This window comes from Palaemon carinicauda, chromosome 37 (assembly GCF_036898095.1).
Source record: "Palaemon carinicauda isolate YSFRI2023 chromosome 37, ASM3689809v2, whole genome shotgun sequence".
NCBI lineage: Eukaryota > Metazoa > Arthropoda > Malacostraca > Decapoda > Palaemonidae > Palaemon > Palaemon carinicauda.
The window spans coordinates 30,579,556-30,605,468 of NC_090761.1; the positions used below are offsets into that span (position 1 = coordinate 30,579,556).

At 44.4% G+C, this 25,913-nt stretch overlaps 1 long non-coding RNA gene across 1 annotated transcript in view; it reads left to right on the forward strand.

Moving 5' to 3' along the window:
* Window positions 1-1,063: 1,063 nt before the first annotated feature.
* LOC137629058 (uncharacterized) overlaps window positions 1,064-25,913 on the forward strand; it is a 66,786-nt gene continuing 41,936 nt past the window's right edge. Inside the window, exons 1-2 of the long non-coding RNA XR_011041433.1 lie at window positions 1,064-1,259; window positions 2,891-3,302. This is a non-coding gene — a long non-coding RNA (uncharacterized lncRNA). The remainder of the gene's footprint in view (window positions 1,260-2,890; window positions 3,303-25,913) is intronic.

The following is a 25,913-nucleotide window of genomic DNA, read 5'->3' on the forward strand; positions in this document are numbered from 1 at the left end:
GGAAAATCCCCCCTCAGGATTCGGGGGGTGAGGTTTGTGTATGTTACCTGTGTGGGGAGTTTGTTGACTGACCTAATTTGAAAAGATCATTTGTCAAAGGAAACTTTAAACTTGAGGTAAACTATGTTCTTTTATTCGATAGAAATCTGCTGGTTAAGAGTGAGTTCTAAGGTTAGCGACCAATTGAAACTGGCAAAATTTACTTGAAAAATACTGTTTTTTTCTTTATAATTAAAGCTAACAAAACTTCAGATTTACTTTCATTTGAATGACTTTATTTAGAAAATCGTCAGACGGAAATGTGATATTGACACCTTATTTTTTTTTTCAATTTAATTTATTACCTCCGCCAACAAAGTTGGAAGGAGGTTGAGTTTTACCCCTCTGTGTGTGTTTGAGAACAGCTTATTGGCCCCAATTTCAATTGTAGAATAATGAAACTTGCAGGGATTAACTGTTATGCAATAAGCTGGAAACGATTAAATTTTGGAAGGTCAAGGTTACGGTCAAGCAAAAGGTCCAATTCACGTAATCAGCCATAAGTTTAGACATCGTTGTCACAGACACTTCAAACTTAGTCCATATTTGGGTGTATGAAAATCCATGTCAGTTAATTCATGTTAGGGTCAAAGGTCAAGGACTCAAGGTCGAGCAAAAGGTCGAGAAATAAACTGTCGCAGTGGAGGTCTGCGCTCTACTGAGTGCCCCTCTTCTGGAATATTTACATACTCTGCTAAGGTCAACTAGCGTCGTCTGTACTTTTATTTAGAATATTTCTTTCTATTTTCATTTAGTCTAATTGTTGCTCATTTTGCTAATTCCCGTGCGTATACTGAGAATAATCAATGTAGGAATATAATAACAAACAAAGTTAAGTTTTATATAATTTAGCAGACTGCATTTACTGTTCCACAAGGGCCAAAGTTTCTGTCTGTACTGAGTAAGTGACCTTTGACATCAGTCTTGTATTTTTACTCATGAATTTGTCGTGGAAATCAATCATCAAGTTTTGGTATGTCGTTCAAAGTTTAAACCCTCGACTTGTCTAAGAAACTATCAGGAATTGAGTAATTGTCTGAAGGATCCTGTACGATTGTTTGGCGTGGCGACAACGGGTCCCAACCAATGGGAGGGTAGATGAAGACACCCCAGCTTGGGGCTGCCTCTGATTGGCCAACTCTAACCATATTCTGTAATGAGACACTTACACTCCAGGTGAACAATTGGCAGGTCGTGTTTTCCAGATATACTTTATAACGGTAAGACTTTTTTTTCATATTGCAGTGTTGATTTATTGATGCAATTGATTTAGGGGTAAATATAATTCGTTAATACATTGATGAAAATGACGCTTGTTACATCGGGAACATACAACATATGCTACCATGCTACTGCTAAGTGATAAATTGTCAGGTGCCGGTTTAGTATGTGGCCTACCTATTGAACATGGCCTACGAAATTCTATCTGTTTTAGTATGTGACCTTACCGTACCGTACCGTACCTTACCTTACCTTACCTAACCTTACCTTACCTTACCTAACCTTACCTTACCTTACCTTACCTTACCTAACCTTACCTTACCTTACCTAACAAGCCAGGTAGGCCACATACTAAACCGGCACCAATTGTCATGTAGAGAACACATTCATTTGAAATTTCGTACAACGTGATTGTAAATTGGATTGAGGAGAGTTAAAGAATTACGTCAAATACTGATCTCAAATACCATTGTTAATGTTTTAGCTTATATCTCATTATGTAGAGATGTTGCTAAGCTTTGTGTCTAGTGTAAAGCTTTGTTTCTCACGTGAAATTGAAAAATAACAGCGAAATAATGCCTCAAAGGTCCGATTCTGACTTAATCTTTGGGAAGGCCAGCACATTTCTACTGCTAAGCTTCTGCAAAGATATGAGAGAGAGAGAGAGAGAGAGAGAGAGAGAGAGAGAGAGAGAGAGAGAGAGAGAGAGAGAGAGAGAGAGAGAGAGAGTGTCAATCATAAGGTAAGGATTTATTTGTGATTTACATAGTTTTGTGACCTGGAAAGGGGAGTCCAAGTAACGGTTGTGACTTGGGAAGGTTTGTGACCTGGGAGGGTGCCGTCCGGACGGCTAGGGGTTGTGACCTGGGAATGGGGGTTCGGACGGCTAGGGGTTGTGACCTGGGAAGGGGGCCCGGGGGCTTGCCCCCTGCTAGGGACTGTGACCTGGGAACTACTAGGTTAGGTTAGGTGGGTTTGTTAGGTTCTGTACCCTTTTGCATATCTCAAGTGTTAATCACGTTTTGGCCTGTTTTCAGCCACTTACATGAACCATATATTTTTCCAACTGGTTATCTTGGGCTTATTTTGTATTTCTGACCATTATTATTGCTGCAAATCACTCGTTTATTACATTTCCCCACCAAAAAAAAACCCCGGTTTCCCAGTTAGGTCCCCCATAGTTGTCTTTATATAAGGGAGTCCAAAAACTCATGAACGGGTGGTTTGCCCCAATAATCAAGGTCAGAAATGCATAAAACACAAGATTGCGAGTAGGAATAATATATGGTTCATGTATTTGGCTAGAAATTAAAGTCTCATATATTTACCGTCCTTTTATAGATTATATATCAAATATCTGTTTTAACGTTGTTTTTAAAATATTTTAATTTTCATTACTACTTATATCGTTTATTTATTTCCTTGTTTCCTTTCCTCACTGGGCTATTTTTACCTGTGGGAGTCCTTGGGCTTACATCATCTTGCTTTTTCAATTAGGGTTGTAGCTTGTAATTGGGCTTATCAAGTACATATTTGTTAATCAAAATGGTATCTTAAGTAAAACGTTAGTACATTTATAAAATATGAGATTGCTGTAATCTTTTGTAATGATGACTCTCTTATTTTTCAGGCCTTGCAAGATCCAGGCTTAAACAGCCTCTTGGCATGTGAATGGGTGTCAGCGCATGGCTATGTAGCCAGAAATCATAAATCCACTTTAAGGCTGTTGGGGCCTGATTGGTAACGTCTCTGCCTGGTGTTTGCCGAACGGGTGTTAGTCCCGCTCAGACTTGATAGTGCCTTTAGTGTCTGCAACCTTACCATCATTGTGAGCTAAGGCTCGGGTGTTTGAGGGAAGCTATAGGTCTATCTGCTGAGTCATCAGCAGTCATTGCCTGGCCCTCCCTGGTCCTAGCTTGGGTGGAGAGGGGGCTTGGGTGCTGATCATATATGGTTAGTCTCTAGGGCATTGTCCTGCTTGCCAGGGCAATGTCACAGTCCCTTGCCTCTACCATTCATGAACGACCTTTAAACCTTTAACGGTGAGTTAACTACCTTAAGATAGTAGTGGTGGTTCCCAAGGAGACATAAAATGAATTTAGATAGTTAAAATCTCTTTAAATACAGTTGAAATCACTATGATCAGGTTTTTCAATATTTCTATTTCAAATAAATATAATTTTATGTCTTCTGTGGCGGCTTCTCCATGCGGAAACCTGGCGGTGGTACATATTAAAGGATTTCGGGTCCTTTAATGTAACAGCAGCATGTGGCACCACTACTCTCTGAGGTAGCTTTTACTTTTGTTTTTGTAATCACAACATCTTTAAGAGATTCAATACAGTAAAGTGGCCATATACAAACTATATGCTATCGATTAGGAATGTTATGAGATTGTTGCAAGGATCCAGAATTAGTGAAGATTATATAAAATATTTTTGGGCTTAGGCCATGTCTTCCTGATGGAAGTTCCTAATTGGTGTCTTTCTATGGTATGTTTGACTACAGTGATATTCCCAGAGAATTTTACCTTAAGGTATCCAGAATTCTAACTACTGGAGCGAATATCCCTAAATAATCTCATAGGGATATCGCATAATATCAGAGGACGTATTCTTGACACGTCACATAGCTATCTTCGCCCTGAACAGTATTAACGCTTCGAGGGGGATATAGTGACAAGAATCCGAAACGAGAATGAAAAGAGAGCTGCTCATAAGGCATCTCTCCTATTCCGTTTCCAGTGTGTATCTGATGAAGGCGGTAGTGCCCTCTTTATTCCTTTTTGTGTAGCTCTACTACTCTGTGTTTTCCCTTGTGTTCTCTCGTTATTTTGGATTTAATTCAACTTTTTGATGACTTCTCCGGCCTCTTCTGCCTCTAGAAAGTTGAGTATTATCTTTACTATGTATAAATGTAAGCTCGTCGTTTTGAATTTAAAGTGATTTTAACGTAAACAAGAGCTGTTGCCTACCGGAGGCATCCTGGATGCTATCGCTCGCTCTTAACGGTCAGTTGGTTAGCTAGAGCGACGTTCCCGGTTTGTTACGCTTTAATAATTTTGCTATTTAGCTACTCTAGAAATGCTTATATTGTTCAGTCAGTTTTAGCTCGGTGATTTCGACGGGTCGAGGTACCGATCTTGCCCTTCGCGAGGCTTCGTAGCCTAGACGTCTGGCACTAGTACTTTCATGCATGGTATAAGTTTTTCCAAGTGTTATTTTATTGAAGCTATAGGCAAATATTTTATACATGTAAGATATTGTTGAATGTTTTTTCCAAGATTGTATACGAGAGAGTTTCGGTGATTTACATAATCGATTCTCACCTTACCTAGCTAGTATTCTAGGTACAGTAGTATACTTTCGCACATCCCCGATTGTTCTTTTCTCCTCCGGAGGCCAAGTTCAATCCCTCATAACCCCTGAAAGCCCTTTGCTTAATCCTAGTGGTTCTACCTGTATATTAATCCAGGTATTACTATTCTAGGATATATCTGCCCTGTCCTGATAACCAGAGTGACTGGTTTTTGGGATTGGGCAGAACTTTAGAGTTTTTAGTCTGTGGTCTGCTTCTTCCTAGCATGGAGAATGAGTCTCCTTTGCTAGGTTAGGGGCGGACACAGGAAGCTTTGCTTCCCTAGTCCATGTCGGAAGGATTCTGATGATTCCTTCCTCTAGTGGCCTAGCAGACTGTCCTGTGTTGTTTTTTCTCGGGCTGGAGAATGAGTTTCTCTGTTGCCCGGCGAAATAACTTCACCTAACTTTGTTCTGGTTGGGAGGAGGATAGCAAGCATTGCCAGTCTTCCTCCCTAATAGACAACTCTTGGTTAGGATGAGCTTCCCTAACTGCTGAGTGTGTCTCTTGCTAGAACGAAGTCTTTAGGACCCTTATCCCTTCCCCACCTCTCTTTCTTTTATTTTTCTTTGGCCATAGTCCTTCTTCCGTACCTAGCATAGGTTAGGATGGAGGACCGGCTCAGCTCTCTGCCGGCCGGCAGAGACCCTTTGTTCTTAGCAGAGTGAACCCCAGACCTCCCTTGGTCTCTCCTCCATGTCTGCCGGTAGAGCCCGGCAGGCTGTGGATTCTTTGGAAGCCTGAATGCTACATTCTCCCCTTCTATAAGTTCACTCTTTCTGGATGGAAGGTCGTATGGCATGCCACCTTATAACCTTTCATCCATACTGTTTCTCTGACTATTGTGTTGCACCCCTATCCCGGCTGCCGGCTTGACAGCAGGGCAGGTAGAGGTTCTCTGGTTCTTGGCTACTGTCGGCTGGCATGGGTTTTATTACCTTTGCCGGCCGGCAGTGGAATCACAGCCCGAATCTGCTGGCCGTTACGATTAGCGGCCGGCAGCCGGGTATTAGTGTTTTCAGCCGTCGGCTGGCAATGATTGCCGGCCGGCACACAGTCGCAAATCCGGGGGAATGCCGCCTATTAGTTAAAGATAGTATATCTTTGATCTATAAAGGGGTAGATGCCGGCCGGCACGTGCTGGCTAGCACAACAGCATGCGATGTACAGTAGTTGCTATATTCGTAGTGTAGTACACACTGCATTAGTAGAAACTGCTGTACAGAGTTTGTGATAACACTAAAGTTCTTCATCATACTTAATGTTATCTTGTACAGCCTTTTGTTGACTGTACATTATATAGAAAGTGAGTTCTTTCTGTATTCTTTCGATCCCATATATTAAAACTACACATTAAATTTCCGTTTAGGAAATTACTTGAAGTATTCTAGTATAGAATTTACCTTAGTTTTAATATTTTGGGAGGTTACGGCAATTGACTGGACAGGAAATACAAGTATGTGTCTTTCCTTCTTTCTTTTATAGCTTTTTTATATAAGCTAAATGTTTCAATATAAGTGAAAAGCCTTCACTTGATACTCATGGATTTTTCTTCTCTTTACAGGACCATCCGAAGTGCGGGAGTGTGTTCTGTAATGTCCGCAGTATGTACTTCTGTGGACATCAACATTGTAGGAGGCACGCAGCATGCACAGCCTCCAGAGGTGATCTCCGGTATTGGGACCCTCAGGTTTGTACAGTATGTTCTAACCTGATTACCGAGGCTTTTGACGACCCCAAGTCGACAGAGTCAAGGGATGCTGCCAGGGAAAAGTTACGATCTTGGGTGAGGGGTTTTCAGAAAAACACCTCAGACCCCTACCTTCCAAATGAGAAGATGAGGGCCTACCTTTTCCCTAAAGCATCAGCTGATGCAGTCATTCCTCAGCCTCAGGTGGAGATACCAACTGCCCAGAATCCACCGGATTCTGAAGTCTCGGCCGCCCTTCAAGACATCCAATTGGACGATAGGATGGCAGAGGTGTCGGATTTCTACAGAGAAGGACCTTCTAGGATAAGGTCAAGAGGAGGAGCTGTGCCAGGCTCCTTAAGTAGAAGAGGAAGAAATCGATGAGGTGTCGGTTACATCGGTTCCAGACCCAGAACCTGTTCCCTCTACATTGTCTGCTATCCCAGATGACCTGGGAAGTACTCTTTCTTCTATTGTGGAGATGATCTAACAAATTCAGAAGAAGAATGATAAGGAGGAGGCTGCAATGAAATTGGAGATACGTAGACTTGCAGCATCACGTGGGCCCCAGAAGCGACTCAACGTGAAGGATCTTCCTTTGTGCTCGGATACCAATCCTTGGAAGTATGCCGAACACATGCCTATGATAATTGGGAAGATCATTATATCTGAAAAGTTGGGAGCAATTCCCCTGGAAGAAGTGGAATTTTGGCCCAATAAAGATTCCTACCCGGACTGTTATGTCCACCTTAGGAAGGAGCCAGCCTCAAAGGAGGAGACTGAACCGAAGGAGGCCATAGTTTTTTTACCATAGTAAAACTCAGGCATCACTATCGAGCTCGATGAAAGAGAGGGGCTTCTCGAACTCAAAGGTGCCAGCCTTGAGTAAGAAGCTTCCCTCCTTTGTGCCCTCACCTACCAGAGCCTTTCCCTTCTTGGAAAAGTGGTATAAGGCAGCCTTAAAGGCGGTGGAGGCAGGGAAACCATGCCCCTCCTTGGAGGAGTGCAAGCCGTTATCTCTGACCTTGGCCTTGGACCAAGGAGACTGGAAGGACGTACACCTTACCTTCTCAGTCGGGAAGCTGGAAGCTGATATTGCTGAACGTCAGTTCGGTGAGGAACTCCCTAAGCTGTCGGAGGTTCTCTTGCGCAGGGAGCAAGAGACAAAGGAAAGACTTGCGGCATCGATGTCGTTGCAAACGACATTAGAAACGATGGCAAGTGACCCCAAGATCCAGGACATCTTAATGGTAGTGGCCAAAACCCATCTGGCCACAGTTACGAAGGATCTCTATAGCTTTATTAAAGCTAGGAGATCCTGTAGAGAGTTCGTGTTCGCCTCGGCTGCAGTGAGGCACGAACCGAGGAAACTGATCTCTCGTATCTGGGGTAAAGACCTCTTTCCCAACGATGTGGTTAAAGAGATAGTAGAATAGGAACCTTCTCAAAAAGTGAGGCTTAGATCTTAAGAGGAAGTCTTCTCAGGATGAGGGTCCCCAACCCAAGAGGAAGACAAAAAGGCCTAGGCCATCTTCTCGGCCGGCTATACCTTACCGACAGCAACAACAGCAACAACTTTCTGTGACCGCGGTGCCTCAGATAATGGCACAACCTCCAATCACGTACCAGCTGGTACCTCAACAAGTGGCGACTCAGTCGCCAGTTTTTAACCCAGCCTTCGAAAGGCAGACTACTTCCTTTCATTCGAGGGCTAGAGGAACAGCCAGAGGTTCTTCTAGACGCCCTTCAAGAGGAAGGGGATATAGGGGAGGACGCGGTCAAGGAGGCAAGGCCTCAGGTCCACAACAGCAGAAGTGAGATCCTTCCAGTAGGAGGGAATTCTCCCAACACTCAACCCGTGTCTGGAAGAATACATCCGAGAGCTCTTAGACACCGCAATGTGACAGCGGACGCTCTATCCAGGTTTACACCAATAGAGTCAGAATGGTCCCTAGACGCAGGATCGTTCTCCATCTTGAGTCAAGTCCCGGAGCTGTAGATAGACCTCTTTGCGACGAAAGACAACAAGAAAATAGATAGTTGTGTGTCCCCATACGAGGACCCGCTAGCTGAGGCTGTGGACGCTATGTCCCTAGACTGGAACAGATGGTTCGGTATTTATCTGTTCCCTCCGCACAACCTCCTTTTGAAGGTCCTTGACAAACTGAGATCCTTCAAAGGGAAGGCGGCAATAGTGGCCCACAAGTGGCTAAATAGCGTGTGGTTCCCTCTGGCATTGAAACTACGCCTAAAATTTGTACCGCTACCAGATCCATCCCTGTCTCAGCGAGTATAGAAGTCGACTGTCTTCGCTTCATCACAGAAAACCAGAAACCTAAATCTCATGATTTTCTCTCCCTAGTTAGGAGGAAGGGGTGAGCAGCCGACACAATACTATTGTTAACTGAATCTATTTCCAGACCCAACGTTTCTCACCAAGAACATGCTACCCACCATCAGGTGGGGTCCCTAGAGAATCTGCCCTCTGAAGGAAGATGTATCTCTATGTCCAGTGGGGTACCTAAAGGTCTATCTTCATAGAACTTCAGACTTTATGGGAGGACAGCTGGTCAGAGGAGAAACCTCGGGCTCAAAGTTATCTATAACTAAGGGCGAAACTCACCTGTGTTATTCGCAAATCGGGTCTTGGCAGTACACCCGCTAGTTATGATCCAAGAGGAGTTGTTTCTTCCATAAAATTTCCTTATTTATTTGGACCTTGAACATCTTTGTTCGTACGCCACCTGGTGGTCATCCAAGGTGTTCTTTATGCACTATGCGAAGCAAGTGGAGCAACTCAAGTAATCTGTGGTAGCAGCAGGTAGAATCCTTTAACCTTCTGTTTTAAATCTGGGAGGAACAGTGTAATTAATTTGGGACAATTAATTAAGAGGGTTGGTGTGTAGTCACTGTGTGTACTACACACTGACCGATAGGCCACGAAAGTGTCCTTACGAACTGTTCCATTGACGTTGGTGAACTATAGCATAATACGGACACTTGTGCCAAGCGTTTCTTACGCTAGTGTAATTAAACAGTATACAGACTGTAGCATTATTACTAATTCAATTGAAGTGGCAAGTCTGTTTCATGGTAGATGAAACTATGTTTTCTGTTGACTGTTTTCTTTGTGCTTTAATAGATATCATCCACTTTTTATAAATTTTATAAAGGTAGATCTGATATGCACGTTTATTAAATTTTAATAAACTAGTTCATAGTGAATCCTGCGTTTTATTCGCCCACACTCATTTTTATTAGAGATGTACTGAGCATTAAGATTAAAATATGGATATTTTTATCATGGTATGTCTTTTAAGATTGTTCCCTGATTCAAGCCAAAGACCACTCTCCTCAACCCTTCCTTAGGAAGGGTTGAGGTGGTACCCTAACGGGAGAGTGGCAGAGATGCTAATTTGTTCCTATGCGGATATGACCTTTATCCGATAGTTAAGAGTAGTCACATTGGGGAAGGTATCACAAATTCATTCTGACTTTGGCGACTCTTATACAAACTTTGCTTTATAATGTATAGGGCGAGACCACTATACAAGCTTGTCATTTTGTCATCCATAAGTTATGTACTCCTCGAGACTTTTCCAGAGTCTAGTATGACTCATCCCTGTAGGGGGCAGGAAGCACTAACATAGTTCATGCTTAGATGAAATGATGTATGACGGTAACATCATAGGTCTCTAGGTCTAGACGGACCAGGAAAATACTTTCTTGAGAGTACGACACTGTTTGAGAATCCACAGATACAGTAATGCTCTGGTAAACTTCCTTCAGGACGACATGGCCTGAGCCCAAAAAAACGGATTTTGAGCTAAGCGAAAAATCTATTTTTGGGTGAGGTAGCCATGTCGTCCTGATGGACCCGCCCGCCCTTTTATGGTAAAAGGGCTTATTGACCCCTCCCTATAATACAGTATCTGTACCACCTCGTATATCGCAACAAGGAATAAAGAGGGCGCTACCGCCTTCATCAGATACACACTGGAAACTGAATAGGAGAGATGCCTTATGAGCGGCTCTTTTCATTCTCGTTTCGGATTCTTGTCGCTATATCCCCCTTGAAGCGTTAATACTGTTCAGGGCGAAGATAGCTATGTGACGTGTCAAGAATACGTCCTCTGATATGCGATATCCCTGTGAGATTATTTAGGGATATTCGCTCCAGGAGTTAGAATTCTGGATACCTTAAGGTAAAATTCTCTGGGAATATCACTGTAGTCAAATATACCCTAGAAAGCTACCAATTAGGAACTTCCATCAGGACGACATGACTACCTCACCCAAAAATAGATTTTTCGCTTCGCTCAAAATACCTTTTGTCATTTTCAGATTTCATTTTTAGATTTCAGTTGATTTGACATTCTAAAGGTTAACAATAGTCGTATTTAATGAAAAATTAGAATGGACATATTTTGTAATAAACAATGGGTTTTAAGGCATTTGCCTTAAAGAGAGAAGTATATTGTGCAATGGGTTTTTAGGCATTTACCTTAAAGAAAAAAATACATTGTGTCTTAAAGATAAAATGTATTGTGCAATGGGGTTTTAGGCAGCTGCCTTAAAAATGTATTGTGTAATGGGTTTCTAGACAATTGCCTTAAAGAAAAAATACATTGTGCAAATGTGTTTTTTGGTGTTAATGATGAAGGAAAAACAAACCAAAATGCTTTATCCCCCTTAGTGGTTAGTCCTCATTGCACTGGATACTGGGGTGTCTTAGCATGTTTCTCTTGGCCCTTATCAACAGCCACTTTCTACCAGTACTCGTGTTCACACTTCATTCTTGAATAACTAGCTTAGATGGTCAGCACTCTTGAGTGATTTTCTAGTTTTTAGGTTAAGCTGGACTAGATAAAAATTGTTAATCATGTGTTAACTTCGAGTTAATCTTCATTATGATATTAATCCTTTCAGCAGCTGCTGATGAATGTCTTTCACAAGCTCGGTTCTATTATTGTATTGCTGAAAGTCGCACAGTATTCGTACTCTTGTCACCCTCCATTTCAGTAAAGTAACACTGAATTCCCATCTTCATTTGATTTCATGCAATGAGAAAACTTTTTCTAATCTTTTAAGTAGGGATTGATACTTTAGTAATAGGAACAATGGCTTATTGACCTCTAAAATTTGGGCGGTATTTATTTTAATGATTTAAGGAGTTAACTATTTTTTCCTCTCCTTTTATCCTGAAACTCACAAGTTGTGATTTTGTTAAAATAGGAATCGCCGTCCCATAACTTAAAAGGAAGAATTGTTTTTGTTGTTAGGAAAAATCAAGAAATTTTAGTCAGTCTCGAACTCTCTTAAGTATATCTGAACCTTTGGCTATAAAAGTTTTGAATGCTCAAAATGTTCTTTCTTTTATCCCAGTGGATCCATAGGTTGCTCTGTTATGGGAATAGCTGCCTCCTACGGGTATTAATATCCAGTCAGATCATCTATGAGAATTTCCGATTATCTAGGTCATATCTGATCTAACAATATGCTATCCCCAGTGTTTTCTGTAAGGTTGATGGGTTTTCAAACATAGGGAAAGTATCTGGCCTGGATTTTAAACCTGGTTCCCAAAGGAGTTTGAAAGCTCCTGTGTACTTCTCCCTTGGCTACCTTTAAGTGTGTATGTAGAACTGCCTAAAGTGCTGAGTGTTGATGTTACTTGTATCATAACTGGGTCTAATCTAGTTTACCTCGGCCTAACTTGTAAGACTAAGGTATTTCTGCATGATGCATAAGGATCATCATATATTTTGATATAAATATTTTCCTGTTTACCCACTTCATAGTAATTGGATATTATCCTTCACAGACACCCTTTTCTTTTATTATGAGTATGATTTCAGTGAAGCTGAAAACTTCTGTTTAGATTTATAACAAGTTGTCGGTAGTTGCTGGCAGGTGAAAGGGATTCTCCGCCACCCACTAGTAAACCAAGAAGTCATTTTGACTTAGGCTGATGAGCAGTACAGATATACTCTTGGTCTCCCCAACTTGACTGGTTTAACTTTTCTTTGCTCCTACTCTTATACAAACCTTTTGGTCTTTACTAAGGATGTATTATTCGGGCATAGCTGGAAACTACCCATAAACTTTTTACATGATATAACAACCTGCTGCTTTTTGTTTGGGGCTGGTGGTGGGGTGGGGTTGACACACACGCGTGCTTTACGTCACTTTTGGTTTTGGCTTGGTGGAGTGAAGATGTGCTGTATAGCTCTCCCGTAAACCCTAAAATTGGATTGGCTGTAAACTCGCTTTGCTCTCTTCTTTCTCTCGGCAGGTTTCTGGTCTTTTGAGGGGTGCCAATATGTGGGTTTACCCAAGCATTGAAGGTCGCTCTTGTGGAACCTTTGTTGACTAGCGAGACGGATCATCGTTCTCTTTACCCCACGTGCAGACAGACGACGCTCCTGCACTTGGGGCTATCCCTATGGAAAGCGTCCTTTTCCCACTGGGCATGGTGTTAGATGACAGGAGGTCTAAAAGTGATTCTTCTAACTTCTCTGGTGCCTCATCCTCTCCCTGCTGACTCTGTTCATTCGGTCTCTTCCGGAGAACGGACAAGTAAGAATGATGACTGTTAAGACCCCCGGACAACCTCTGGGTATGGAGGGTCCTGTTTCTTTCCCTATCGAAGTGAGTGTCCACACCCAAAGGGTAGCCTATTTTTTGATGCTATGAGTCAACTCTGGCCTTCCCTGGGTCTTTTGAGTTCCCTCTTTAAGGAATGGCTTTTGGAGGTGCTGAAGCTTGGGGCACGGCGGGTGCACTCATCTGCCTCCACAGGTGTTAGTCACATCCTTCACTCGAGCCTCTGAAATGGCGTTCCCTTAAGGTGGTCTCATGCCTTTTGCTTCTCAACCACCTGAGGATCCTGACCAGATCCTTTGGAGTGAACATGCCAGCCAAACTTGTTCAGCCAGCTGATCGTACTTAGCTTGCTGTATGTGTTCAGCAGGAGAAAATGTCTGTTGCTCCATCCTCTGAGGTCTCCCCCTTGATTACCTTGCAAGCGGGCATTAAGATTATTCTATGCCTCCCTCCAGCTCTTTGGAGTTGAGTACTTTGGAGCATCCTGACTACAGTGTCAGCCCCTCGCCATTGTGCCCCTAGGGCAGTGTGAGTTTCGACAAGTCTCATTAGGCCTGACCTTTTAGGGTTGTTGACTCAGGTTTCTACCTTTACAGGAAAGAACCCACTTGTTTTGATGTTCGTGAGCGATGGCTGCGAGCGTTCACAGACAAGCCCCCTCAGCCTTGCTCGCTTGCCTATGAATGGCTGCCACCTCCAGTAGGAGTGTACAAGGCTACAAATCAACCTACTGCATGTTCCCTGACAAGTGTTCGTGGACCTTTTCATGCTGCTATGGCTGGATAAAACTTGCCATCAATATAAAGTACAATCAGGTTTATTGACAATATCGGTGGCAGTATCTGCAAAACATGATAGTGGTTAGGAACTGAAACCATAGAGAAAATATGATTATATTAATGTGACCTAGTACTAGACAATGGTATACATAGACCACAAACAAATATACATAAAGATTAATTACAATTTGGGTGTTATTCTCGGAATTATTGATATGATATAAAACATGGGCAGTAACAGCCCTGAAATATATATTATACATCAATAACCATATTCACGTGATTTACACCCTTCACTCATACACATTAAATATGGAAGGCTGGATATACATCGACGGACTTAGTATGATCCCCGATACCTTAATGATAGTTGTGCATAGTTTACTAAACCTACCTAATAATCTAAAGTGAGCAGTAGGTGAGAGATGAGCGAGAGTGAGACTTGGCTTGGGCTTCATGTAAACAGTGCTTTCCCTGCTCAGTTTTACCAAATCCTTAACAATACAGTGTTACCATGCCATAACTCTTCATCCCCTTCAAACCTTGTAATTAAAGTTACGAGCTTAACTATTCCATTATTCCGTCCTCAGACACCTGCCAACTTTGTTTTCTGGTTACTTAATGAGGGCGAGAGGCAGGTAGTGGGGAGGGTAATGTTGGAACACCATGGTGTCCAGTAACACATGACTGGCTCCTGGTGGCACCAAAGCATGGCTGTTGCTTGTTGGTTGTGCCTCTTGCAACCGTTATGGGGGTAGCGTCATTGGCATTTGGTTGGGTGATGGCAGACTCGAGGGTGGTGTTTTGCCTGTGAAAGGGTAATTACGGGTACTTGCAACTGTAGTTTATGTAGGAGTGGGGTCTGGCATATGTCGGTTAACGGGGAATAAAGCACGGAGGTTTCTCCAGTCTCGCATGCCTAGTTACCCTGCCAGAGCCATCAAACCTGATACAGTGCTTGTCATGGTCCAAAACCTGTGATTGTGCCAGTTCTATCCTAGCACTTTGGATGATAGCCTGCACCATTCTGAAAACATTTGTCCCCAGTATGTAGTGGAGGAGCAGGCCAAGAATGGGCATCAAGAGATTTGGCATTCCCATTCCGTGTGCAGATGGCCAACTCCATTTTCTAAGCCTTCTGCTAAGTGGGTCTTGATATTTTGGTTGGAAAACTTTTCTAGCCTGTTTACAAAAGCGAACGAGTCTCTTGGGGTTCTTCCAAAGGTAATGTCGGTAATAGAGTGGTCACAGTTAGGGTTTGGTATGTGTCTCAGCTGTAGGGGGCTTGTAGAAAGTGGTCATTATACAGTTGTCCAGTTTGTCTGATGATGGATCTCGGGAGTCTCTTTGTACTTTAGACCGCAACTTTTGCCCTGGCATTTGACTGTGGGTGGTATGGTGATGACATGTGATATTTGACCCCATCTTGTGAAGAAATCTTTAGTGGTGTTGGCTGTAAACTCTGGACCACTGTCACTCGAGGGCTCCTCCAGGGCACCAAATGTTGCAGTTGAGCAGAGGCATCTAATAAGACCTGTAGCACTGGTGTGTGCGGATCCTGGTGGGCATACAAACACTTCCAACCAACCTGATATCACCAGGTAGTTCTGACCCTCAAAGTCAAAGTAATGAGCAAAGATGAACTTGAAGTTTATTTGGGTGTTGTTGATATTGCTGGGAGTAGGGGCAGTGAAGGCACATTAAGGTTGTAATCTGCACACCTTGCACATATTACTTGAATATCTGTAGCCATACCTGGCCAAAACACATTGGCCCATGCACGTAGTTTCATCTGGTAGACTCCTTGGTGGGCGGAATGTAGGCTGTTTAAAACTTTGCGCCAACGTGAGGGTGGAATGTCAACTCTAGATAGAGGATGGCTCCATCTAATATGTACAGTGCATTCCAGTATTGCCAGTAATGGGCGGCGTGTGACAGCTCTGTCGGTGTCTAGGAAGCTATCCTCAATTGTCTAAACAAGAGCCTACATATGGTGATCCTTCAGAGTTTCTTCAACAATGTGTGACCATGGGAGTGACAACCCCAGCAGCTTCCCTCTTGTATGGCAGTAGCAAAAGTGTGTTCCATCTGGTCGCCAGTGCTCAAGGCGTCTGTGGGCTGATGGTGAGGGATGGCGGGTGTTGCTTCTGCAACTAAATTTTATTTCTTAGGCATATGCATGATCCTGAAGTGCCATTGCAGTGTTCTTTGCTTCATTCTAAAAAGTTGTGTATTTGTGATGCTGATGAGGTCAATAAAAATCTTGACCAGCTGTTTGTGGTCTCACTACTATCAAATTATTGCAACCATGAGTGAAGTATTGTTTGTTCCAGACTGCAGGCAACTACGAGTGCCTCTCCTTATAAGCTGTCTATCTTAATTCTGGACTAGAAAGGAAATGGGAGCCTGCAAGGACAATGCACCATCCACCCATGCAACGATCCAGTCTCTGAAGTGCAGGTGCAGTGTTTGTGTAGTAGAAAGTATCCGATGCCTCTTGTCAAGCAGTCAGGTTTAGGGCAGGTCATCTTGGATACGTCAAAGATCTTTACATCCTCCTCGATTTCTTCGACGATGGCACCTTTTGAGGCTTGGAATGCCTCTTCAAGCACAGGGGTCCAGAAGAACTTATATTTTGTGCTGAGGAATGGTTTGAATGGAGTCATGAAATTTCTGTTGGGCATAGTTAGTGACTTGGCTTACTATATCGAACCAGCTGCGAATATCTGTTGTAGAAGTTGGATTAGGGAACACACTGTCATCAAGGAACTCTGATGGCATCAAGAAACTTGGCATGTGGTTCAATGGACTTGAGTTATGTGGAAACCAGCAAAATCTACTTCACGGTCAGAAAACTGAAATTTGGGGTTGAGTACAATGGCTGTGTCTTCAACAGTCTTCAGGAAGTCTATTGTGCACTACCTGTGGTCCTCCAGATTCTCATCTTAAATGATGGTGTCATCAAGACCTCTTTCTTTATGCTCAAAGTAGGACAGGATATCATCAAATTGTCGGTTGTAGCCATCGCTGGACGAAAGAAATCCTTGTGGGGCTCTGCAGGAGCACCATCTGCCAAACAGTGTAATGAACTTACGTCAGATGCCGGGCAAATTCACACACAGGAGCAGAGTGGTACTCATTCCAAGCATCTGCAAGTGGTTTCCACCCATTTACTAGTATCCGTGGTGCTAGATGAAGGGGCGATTGCTGCAAATGTTTCTTGCTTACATAATTTATTCAATGGGGAAAGGTCCACTGTCCTGCGTGGGGTACCGTCATGTTTTCGTTTGACAACCATCTTGTGGTACCATGTTGCTGGCTTACCACAGGAGAGACTTTCTTTAACACCCAATACCTCATCATGGAATAGGTCATGTACTTTCTTTTGCCAATGTACAGGAATAGGTGCAGCAGTGTGGTAAGCTTGAGGAATGGCACCTCCTCCTATGTGTATATCCACTGGAGGACCATCCATAACTGGTAAGGGGTGATGAGGGTATGTGTTGAATGTTGATGTTGCATACCAGTCAATCAGCCAATTCTTCATCTTTACATAGTTCACAACAGCACAGGAATTGGAGCCCATATGGTCACTTTGGGGCAAGTAGGCGTGCAAGGCACGTACAGTTGTCATTTCCTTTAGTTTCCTTCCCGCATCCCTCGTTCACTGTCCTGGTAGTGCTGACTGGCATTGGTGGTCCATTAGTGCATGGGCTAGAAGCCATTCTTTTGTCAATTGGTACCAATCAGAGGTACAAAACGAGACAATATTTTCTGAAAGCTTATGATATCTACTTTCCAGAACTGTTTGCTGGATATCTGTATTTTTTGGCCCAGGCCATGTCGTCCTGATGGAAGTTCCTTCTTAGTAGCTTCCTAGGTTATATTCAACTACAGTGATATATCCCAGAGAATTTTACTAAAGGTATCCAGAATTCTAACTCCTGGCACGAGTATCCCTTGTATTATCTTGTAGGGATATCGCATAAGATCAGAGGACGTATTCTTGACACGCCACATAGCTATCTACACCCCTAATAGCGTTTACGCTTCAAGAGGGGAGAGTAGCAAGAATTGTAGGAGAGCCATTATTGAGGCAACACTCCTACTCGTACTGTGATTGAGCGCCAGCACGCCGCCGTGTGGCGCCATCTAGTCGTCCTTTCTCGTGTAGCGTTCCTTACCGGTGTTTATCCCGTGTACCTCTCGCTATTTTGGATTGTTTTTGAGCAATGATGTCTTCACCAGCCTCATCTGCCTCTGGAAAGTTAAATACTATCTTTGCTTTGTGTAAATGTAAGCTCTTGTCAGTTTTTTCCTCGAAATATGTTCGCTGCCCAGCCAGATGGCGTCTTGGACGCAGTTGTTCTTTGCATGTACATTTAGTTAGCCAGAACGACGTTCCCGGCATATTTCGCTTTAATAACTTTAGCTATTTAGCATTTAGCTAGGAATTCTTATATTATGCCCTTGTTTTCGTGGATTTGGCAATTTTATTACCAAGCCCCGCGAGTGCTAGGCTTCCTAGCCTAGGCACCCATACTCTTCATGCATGATATAACCTTCCTGGTAAAGTTTTTTGAAGCTCAGGCAATATTTTATACAATTAAGATATTACTGTGTAAAATTTTCCCCTGCCAAGATGGTATACAAGAGAGTTTCGGTGACCGATTCTCACTATGCCTAGGCTAACTAGCCTAGGGGCTTTAGTATACTTTCATACATGTCCCCAATTGCCTTGTATCGTCTTTTAAGTGGAGACTGACACCTCCTATACCTTTTAAGTCAATACCAATCTCCTTGGGAGATTTAAGAGCAATTCCTTTTCCCTCTGACTAGCCTAGGCTAACCATAGTCGGCTTTGCTGTGAATTTTATTCAGGCAAATCTGGACTGGGGTGTTCCCGTTCACCTCTCTCAACCACTGAGTCGGTTTTGAGTTTAGGACGGGACATCGGAGTATTTGTCTGTGATCGGTGGCCACCTGGCTTGGCGAATTGACTTCCCAAGTCAGGTTAGGCTACCGATACAGGAGGTCCTAGGCCTTCTCCTGGAGGCTTTATATGATAATGCCTTCTCCCCGTGGCCTAGCAGACAGTCCTGTGCCGACAGATCTAAGCTGAAGAATTGAATTCTTCCCTTGCTTGTCTCCGACACTAGATTCTGTTTTTCCATTGAGATAAGCGGCCTAAGTGCCGCCTTCTCACCCTATCAGACTAACCTAATCTAGGGAATTGAATTCCCTGGCCCCAAGGTTGTCTTTGCTCTGGATCAGAATCTTTTAGGTTAGGTAGGACCTACCAGGTACTACCTCACCTACAGGACCCTTGCCCCTCCCCTGCTGTCCTTTAGTGTTGGCCTAGCCTTCACACATCCTGTCCATCATTCTACAATCGACCCTAAGAGTAGATTGTGGGATTGGCTTTGGCTCTATGTCGGCCGTCGACCGAGTTGACTGCCGGCAGGGATCCCCCTATCTTGAGAGTGTTCTTCAGTCCTCCCTTGGACTGCCTTCCATGGCCCCACTAGTGATATTGAGGAGCTATGGTTGGATGGAAGCCCAAATATAATTCCCCTTTCCATATGAACCCTCATTCCGGATGGAGGTATGCAAGGCTGAGCCTTTGCTTCACCTGCCATCCATGCTTTCTCTCTGTCTTACCATCCACCCTGGGCCAGCCGCCGGCACCTAGAGCGCCAGGGGCCTCTCGGACGACAGTCCGCCGTCAGGTTGCTCTGTCGCCGCTTGCCATGGATTGCCGTTGATCAGTGACCCAACGGCGACCGGCACATACCGGCCGGCTGCCGGCAGCTATGCTAACTGCAGACAGCTGGTCGACCAATTGTCTGAAGACATAACCTTCCACCGGCAGCCGGCGAGTCCGCCCTTATAGAGGGACCCCCGGCTGCCGGCAGCCCGCCGCCCGATACCTAAGAAGGCAGTATACCTTCAATAGCCCAGGGTAATGCTGGCGTATGCTGGCAGGCACTACAGTACTGGCTGCGGAGTGATCGTAGTCACTGCGATATTGATATTCCGCACGACACAGTGCTGTGCGGTCTGTGCTGTAGCCCATACATTTCTTCCAACCTACAAGGTGCTTCATGGGCAGCCTATTGTGAGACCACCACACCAAGAGAGCGATTCTCTCTGGCTTAGATAAAGACCAATGATCATTTTATTCAATCTCCAATATTGAACCTTAGAAGATGGTGTTAAAGTAACACCTTATATCTAAAGGATATTATCTTCTCCCTTAATTCGATTAGAATTTAGTGTTCAATATTGAAGGAGGTCATAACAATGGGCTGGACAGGAAACACATGTGGGTGTCTTTCCTCTTTCCCTCCTAGCTTACCTATCCTAAGTTAAGCTATATATACAACATTGTATGATGAAATTCTGAGATATTTCACCGAATACTCATCTGCTTTTCTTTCTTTACAGGAGGAGCATCCCGAGTGTGGGAACCATTTCTGCAAGGCCTGCAGTAAGAGCTTTTGCGGCCATGATATGTGCAGGACCCACGCGCGCTGTGCAACTACGAAGGGCTCTCTGAAGTATTGGGACCCCCAGGTATGTGACGTTTGTTCAAAACTGGTTACTGAGGCTTTTGATGATCAAAAGTCTACTGAGTCAAGGGATGCAGCAAGAGAGAGGCTGCGAAAATGGGTCAGGGGCTTCCAGAACAACACCACTGGCCCATACCTTCCTAATGGAAGGATGAGGGCTTGTTTATTCCCCAGGGCATCTTTGGATGCAGTTATCCCCCAAGCTTAGCCTGAGATTCCCCTCGTGCAGATTCTGATAGAATCCGACGTTTCTGATACCTTGAAGGACATCCAACTGGAGGACGACATGTCTGTAGTTTCCGAAGAGACGGAACGGAGTCTTCTGGTTGAAGAGCAGGATCAGGAGACTGTTTTGCCTCCTGAAGGCGACGAAGAAAAATCCGAAATCATTTCGGTTTCATCGGCTACGGTGGCTGAGCCCGTCCCGTCGACAACTACTGCCCCCCAGTTAGACACGATTAGTCATACGCTAACTTCTCTCCTGTCCATGTTCCAGGACATGAAGAAGCAATCGTCTGAGAAGGAGGCTTCACTACGGACGGAGATGCACCAACTTGTGTCTACACGGTTAGCCCCCAAGAAGCTAAACGTCAAGGATCTTCCAGCCTTTTCTGACATTAATCCTTGGAGGTATGCTGAGCACATGCCCATGTCGGGGGGAAGATCTTCCTATCTTACAAACTGGGCACTGTCCCAGTTAACGACGTCGAGTTTTGGCCCAGCAAGGGGGCCTACCCTGATTGTTACGTCCGCCTGATGACGGAACCCTCTTCCAAAGAAGAAACAGAGCCGAAAGAGGTCATCATACTAGACCTCCCCAAGGCCCAGGCCTTGTTTACGAAAACCTTGAAGGAGAGGGCATTCACTAGCTCCAAGGTGCCGGCTCTCAGCAAGAAGCACCCGTCCATTGCTGCTTCTTCCCGTGCCTTCCCCTTTATGGAAAAATGGTTCAAGGCAGTTGAGGCAGGGAAACCTTGCCCTACACTCGAAGAGCGCAAGCCATTCTCCCTTGCCCTACCATCAGATGATGCAGACTGGAAGGATGTCTATAACACCTTCTCAGTCAGGAAGCCGGAGGCCGACATTGCCGGACGTCAGTTCGGAGAAGACCTCCCAAAGTTGTCAGACTTCCACCTGCGCAGGGAGCAGGAAACAAAGGAGAGAATCGCCGCCTCTGTCCTTACAAACCGGATTAGAGACTATGGCAAGCATCCCCGACACCCCAGATATGTACATGGTCTTTGCCAAAGCGCATTTTACAACGGTCACCAAAGACCTATATAACTTCATCAAAACCAGACAGGCTTGCAGGGAGTTTGTGTTCGCCTCGGCTGCGGTGAGGCACGAACCGAGGAAGCTGATAGCCTCCAACATCTGGGGAAGAGACCTCTTCCCGAGCGAAGTGGTCAAAGAGGTTGTTGATTGAGCCGCAATGGAGAACAGTAATCTCCTCCATAAATAGGGCTTATCCTCAAAGAGAAAGTCTTCCCCGCTGAAGAGGGTCCCCAACCAAAACAGAAGACCAAACGACCCAGAGTGCCCTCTCGCCCTCCACGACAACAACAGCTTCCCGTGGCCACGGTGCCCCAGACGGTGGCACAACCACCTACCACTTTCCAGCTGGTGCCCCAACAGGTGGCGACTCAATCGCCTCTCTTCACCTCAGCCTTTGAAAGGCAATCGACGACCTTTCGGCCGAAGTCTCGAGGTTCCTTTCGAGGTTCCTCTAGACGCCCCTCCAGAGGTAGGGGCAACAAAGGTGGACGTGGCCAAGGAGGCAAGTCCTTCAACCAGCACTCCAAGTGAGATGCTACCGATAGGAGGGAGACTTCTCCTTTTCCGGGATCGCTGGACCTTCGATCCCTGGGCCCACAGCCTTATCAAGAACGGACTGGGGTGGTATTGGAATGCAGCTCCACCGATCTCCCCTCAGTTCTTCCAACACTCAACCCCCATATTGGAAGAATATGTTCAGGAACTCCTAGACAAGAGAGTTATAAGGAGGGCAAAGTCCATTAAATTCCAAGGAAGGCTGTTCTGTGTTCCGAAAAAACACTCGGAAAAGCTCAGAGTCATTCCGGACTTATCACCACTCAACAAGTTCATAGTGAACAAGAAGTTCAGAATGCTGACTCTTCAACACATGAGGACCCTACTGCCCAAACAGGCATACACAGTCTCCATAGACATGGCGGACGCATACTGGCATGTTCCGATCAACTGCCAGGTTTCCCCCTACCTAGGATTCAAACTGCAAAAAAGGCAGTATGTCTTCAGAGCCATGCCCTTCGGGCTAAACATAACCCCAAGGGTATTCACAAGGCTTTGCGAACGCAGTCATTCGTCAACTACGCCTAAGGGGAGTTCAGGTGATTGCCTACCCGGACGACTGGCTGGTGTGGGCAGCATCCAAAGAAGAATGCACACCAGCCTCCAAGGAAGTGATCCAGCTCCTGGAACACCTAGGATTCAAGATCAACTTGGAAAAGTCTCAACTATCTCCAGCTCAGAAGTTCCAATGGCTGGGTGTCACACTGCCTCTCCATTCCATCAAAGAAGAGGAGAGAGATAGCGGGATCTGTCAAGAGACTTCTTCAATCCGACAGGTTATCAAGAAGGCAACAGGAGAGTGTGTTGGGGTCCCTCCAGTTTGCCTCAGTGACAGACCCAGTATTGAGAGCTCAATTAAAAGATGCATCAGGAGTTTGGAGATAATACGCATCAAACGCTCGAAAAGATCTGAAAAGACTGACACCAACTCGTCTGCGATCCCACCTCAAGCCATGGTCGGAGGCCAAGTACCTGAAGAAGAAGGTACCCTTACAACCGCCTCCACCTTCAGTCACCGTTCACACGGATGCCTCAAAGGAAGGGTGGGGAGGCCACTCTCACCATCGGAAAGTCCAAGGAACCTGGTCCTCCCTCTTCAAGACCTTCCACATCAACATTCTGGAAGCCATGGCAGTTTTTCTCTCTGAAGAAACTGAAACTTCGCTGCTCAATCCATATCCGACTGTTACTACACTGCGAGGTTGTAATGAGATGCCTGAATCGACAGGGCTCGAGTTCGCCTTAAATCAACCAAGTGATATTGGCCATCTTTCGCCTGGCGGAGAAGAAGAGATTGCACTTATCAGCAGTCCACCTTCAAGGGTTCCGCAATGTGACGGCGGACGCTCTATCCAGGCTCAACCCGATAGTCAGAATGGTCCCTAGACGCAAGATCATTCTCCTTCATTTTACGCAAAGTCCCAGGACTGCAGATAGACCTCTTTGCAACGAGCGACAACAAGAAGCTACCCCGGTATGTAGCCCCATACGAGGATCCTCAAGTGGAAGCAACGGATGCGATGTCCCTAGACTGAAACAGATGGTCCAAGATCTACCTGTTCCTTCCAACCAACCTTCTGCTGAAAGTCCTCAACAAACTGAGATCCTTCCAAGGAACAGCAGCAATAGTGGCTCACAATTGGCCCAACAGAGTCTGGTTCCTCCTGATATTGGAACTACGACTGAAACTGATTCCGTTGCCGGATCCAGTTCTGACTCAGCAAGTGCAGAAGTCGACTGTCTCAGCTTCATCACAGAAAACCCTGAACCTTCATCTCATGATTTTCTCTCCTTAGCAGTCAAGAAAAGGTTTGGGATTTCAAGAGACAGTATTAACTTTTTAGAAGAATACAAGTCGAAATCAACGAGAAGGCAATACGAGTCTTCCTGGAAGAAATTGGTTGCTTTTGTCAAGGCAAAGAAACCAAAGGAGATTTCAACAGAATTCTGTTTGTCCTTCTTCATCCATCTCCATGAACAAGGTTTAGCAGCCAACACGATTGCTACGTGTAAATCTGCCTTGACCAGACCCTTGCTGTACGCCTTCCAGGTGGACTTCTCCAATGAGATCTTCAACAAGATTCCGAAAGCCTGGGCTAGACTTCGGCCCGCAGCTCCTTTGAGGCCCATTTCATGGTCCTTGGATAAGGTTCTTCACTTAGCATCAACCTTGAACAACGAAGATTGCTCTCTGAAAGACTTGACTCAAAAGGTGATGTTCTAATTTGCACTATCCTCATGGGCCAGAGTTAGCGAAATAGTGGCCTTTTCGAGGGATGATGGCCACATTCAGTTAACAACTGAACGTTTTTCCGGACCCAGCGTTTCTCGCCAAGAACGAGCTGCCCACTAAAAGGTGGGGTCCCTGGAGAATCTGCTCTGAAGGAAGAAGCATCTCTATGTCCAGTAGAATGCCTAAAGGTCTATCTTCGTAGAACTTCAGACTTTAAGGGAGGTCAGCTTTTCAGAGGAGAAACATCACGTTCAACGTTGACCTTGAAACAACTAAGGGCAAAGATCTCCTATTTTATTCGCAGAGCGGATCCCGACAGTACACCCGCAGGTCACGATCCGAGAAAGGTTGCTTCATCTCTGAACTTCTTCCAAAACATGTGTTTTGAGAGTCTTCGCACCTACACTGGATGGAAGTCATCCAGGGTCTTCTTTAAACATTACGCGAAACAAGTACAAGAGATACAACACTATGTGGTGGCAGCAGGTAGTGTTCTGCAAAGAACAGTGCACTAATTGGGACTTTTAGTGAAGGGTGTGCATGATGAACTCCTACAGTGTATCATGTTTAGTGATGTGTCCAGTACGTGACACTATAGACTGTTCAAAATACACAGGTGACTAAAGCATAAAAGACTGACACATGTGCTATGCGTATTCATATGCAAGTGTTCCTTGTAACAACAGAGACAATAGTGAAATATTACTATATTTCCCTTAGAGTGGCTTGTGTTTCCTTTTCAGATGAAACTTTAAAATATTTTTCTGTTATTACTAATTATTATGCTTTCACACAATATTTTCAAAGAAAATTCATATTTGATTGTATATGTTACAACCCATGATTTCTATATACTGTCTGTTAATAAACACAGTTAGAAAATTTTGCGTCTCGTTTCGCCCTCAAATTTCTAAATGCAAATAAAGGGTGTCAGAGCTACTTTTTATCCTTCTAATTTTGGAAAATATTCAGAATAATTCTGTTTGTAAGCAAACAGTCATCAAAATTATGTTATGCTTTTAAGTTCAGTCCTTGGTAATGACTGACCTTACCAACCTGTTTAACTTAATGACTGCTTTTCCTACATGAATGCTAACTTGTCTACAATGAACAAGCAGATTGAGGGAGGCGTCAGTAACTTATACAAATTTGTTCCTTCAGAATACAAACTATGTTTTACGTATATGATGACACTAATATACAACTTGTTTGCTAGATTGTTTCTTGAACTCGCAATCCTCGGGTTTTTTCCTAGAGTCTTCCATGACTCATCCCTGTAGGGGGCAGGAAGCACTGACATAGTCCATGATCAGTTGAAGGGTGTATGACAGTAACACCACGTGTCTCTAGGTCTAGACGACCAAGGAAAATTTTATCTCGATGTGATTGGCACTATTGAAAATCCACAGATACATTAATGCTCTGGTAAACTTCCATCAGGACGATATGGCGTGAGCCCAAAAAACGGATTTTGAGCGAAGCAAAAAATCTATTTTTGGGTGAGGTAGCCATGTCGTCCTGATGGATCCACCCTCCTTTGACAAAGGATAAATGAATCCCTCCCTAATGTACTGTATCTGTAGCACCTC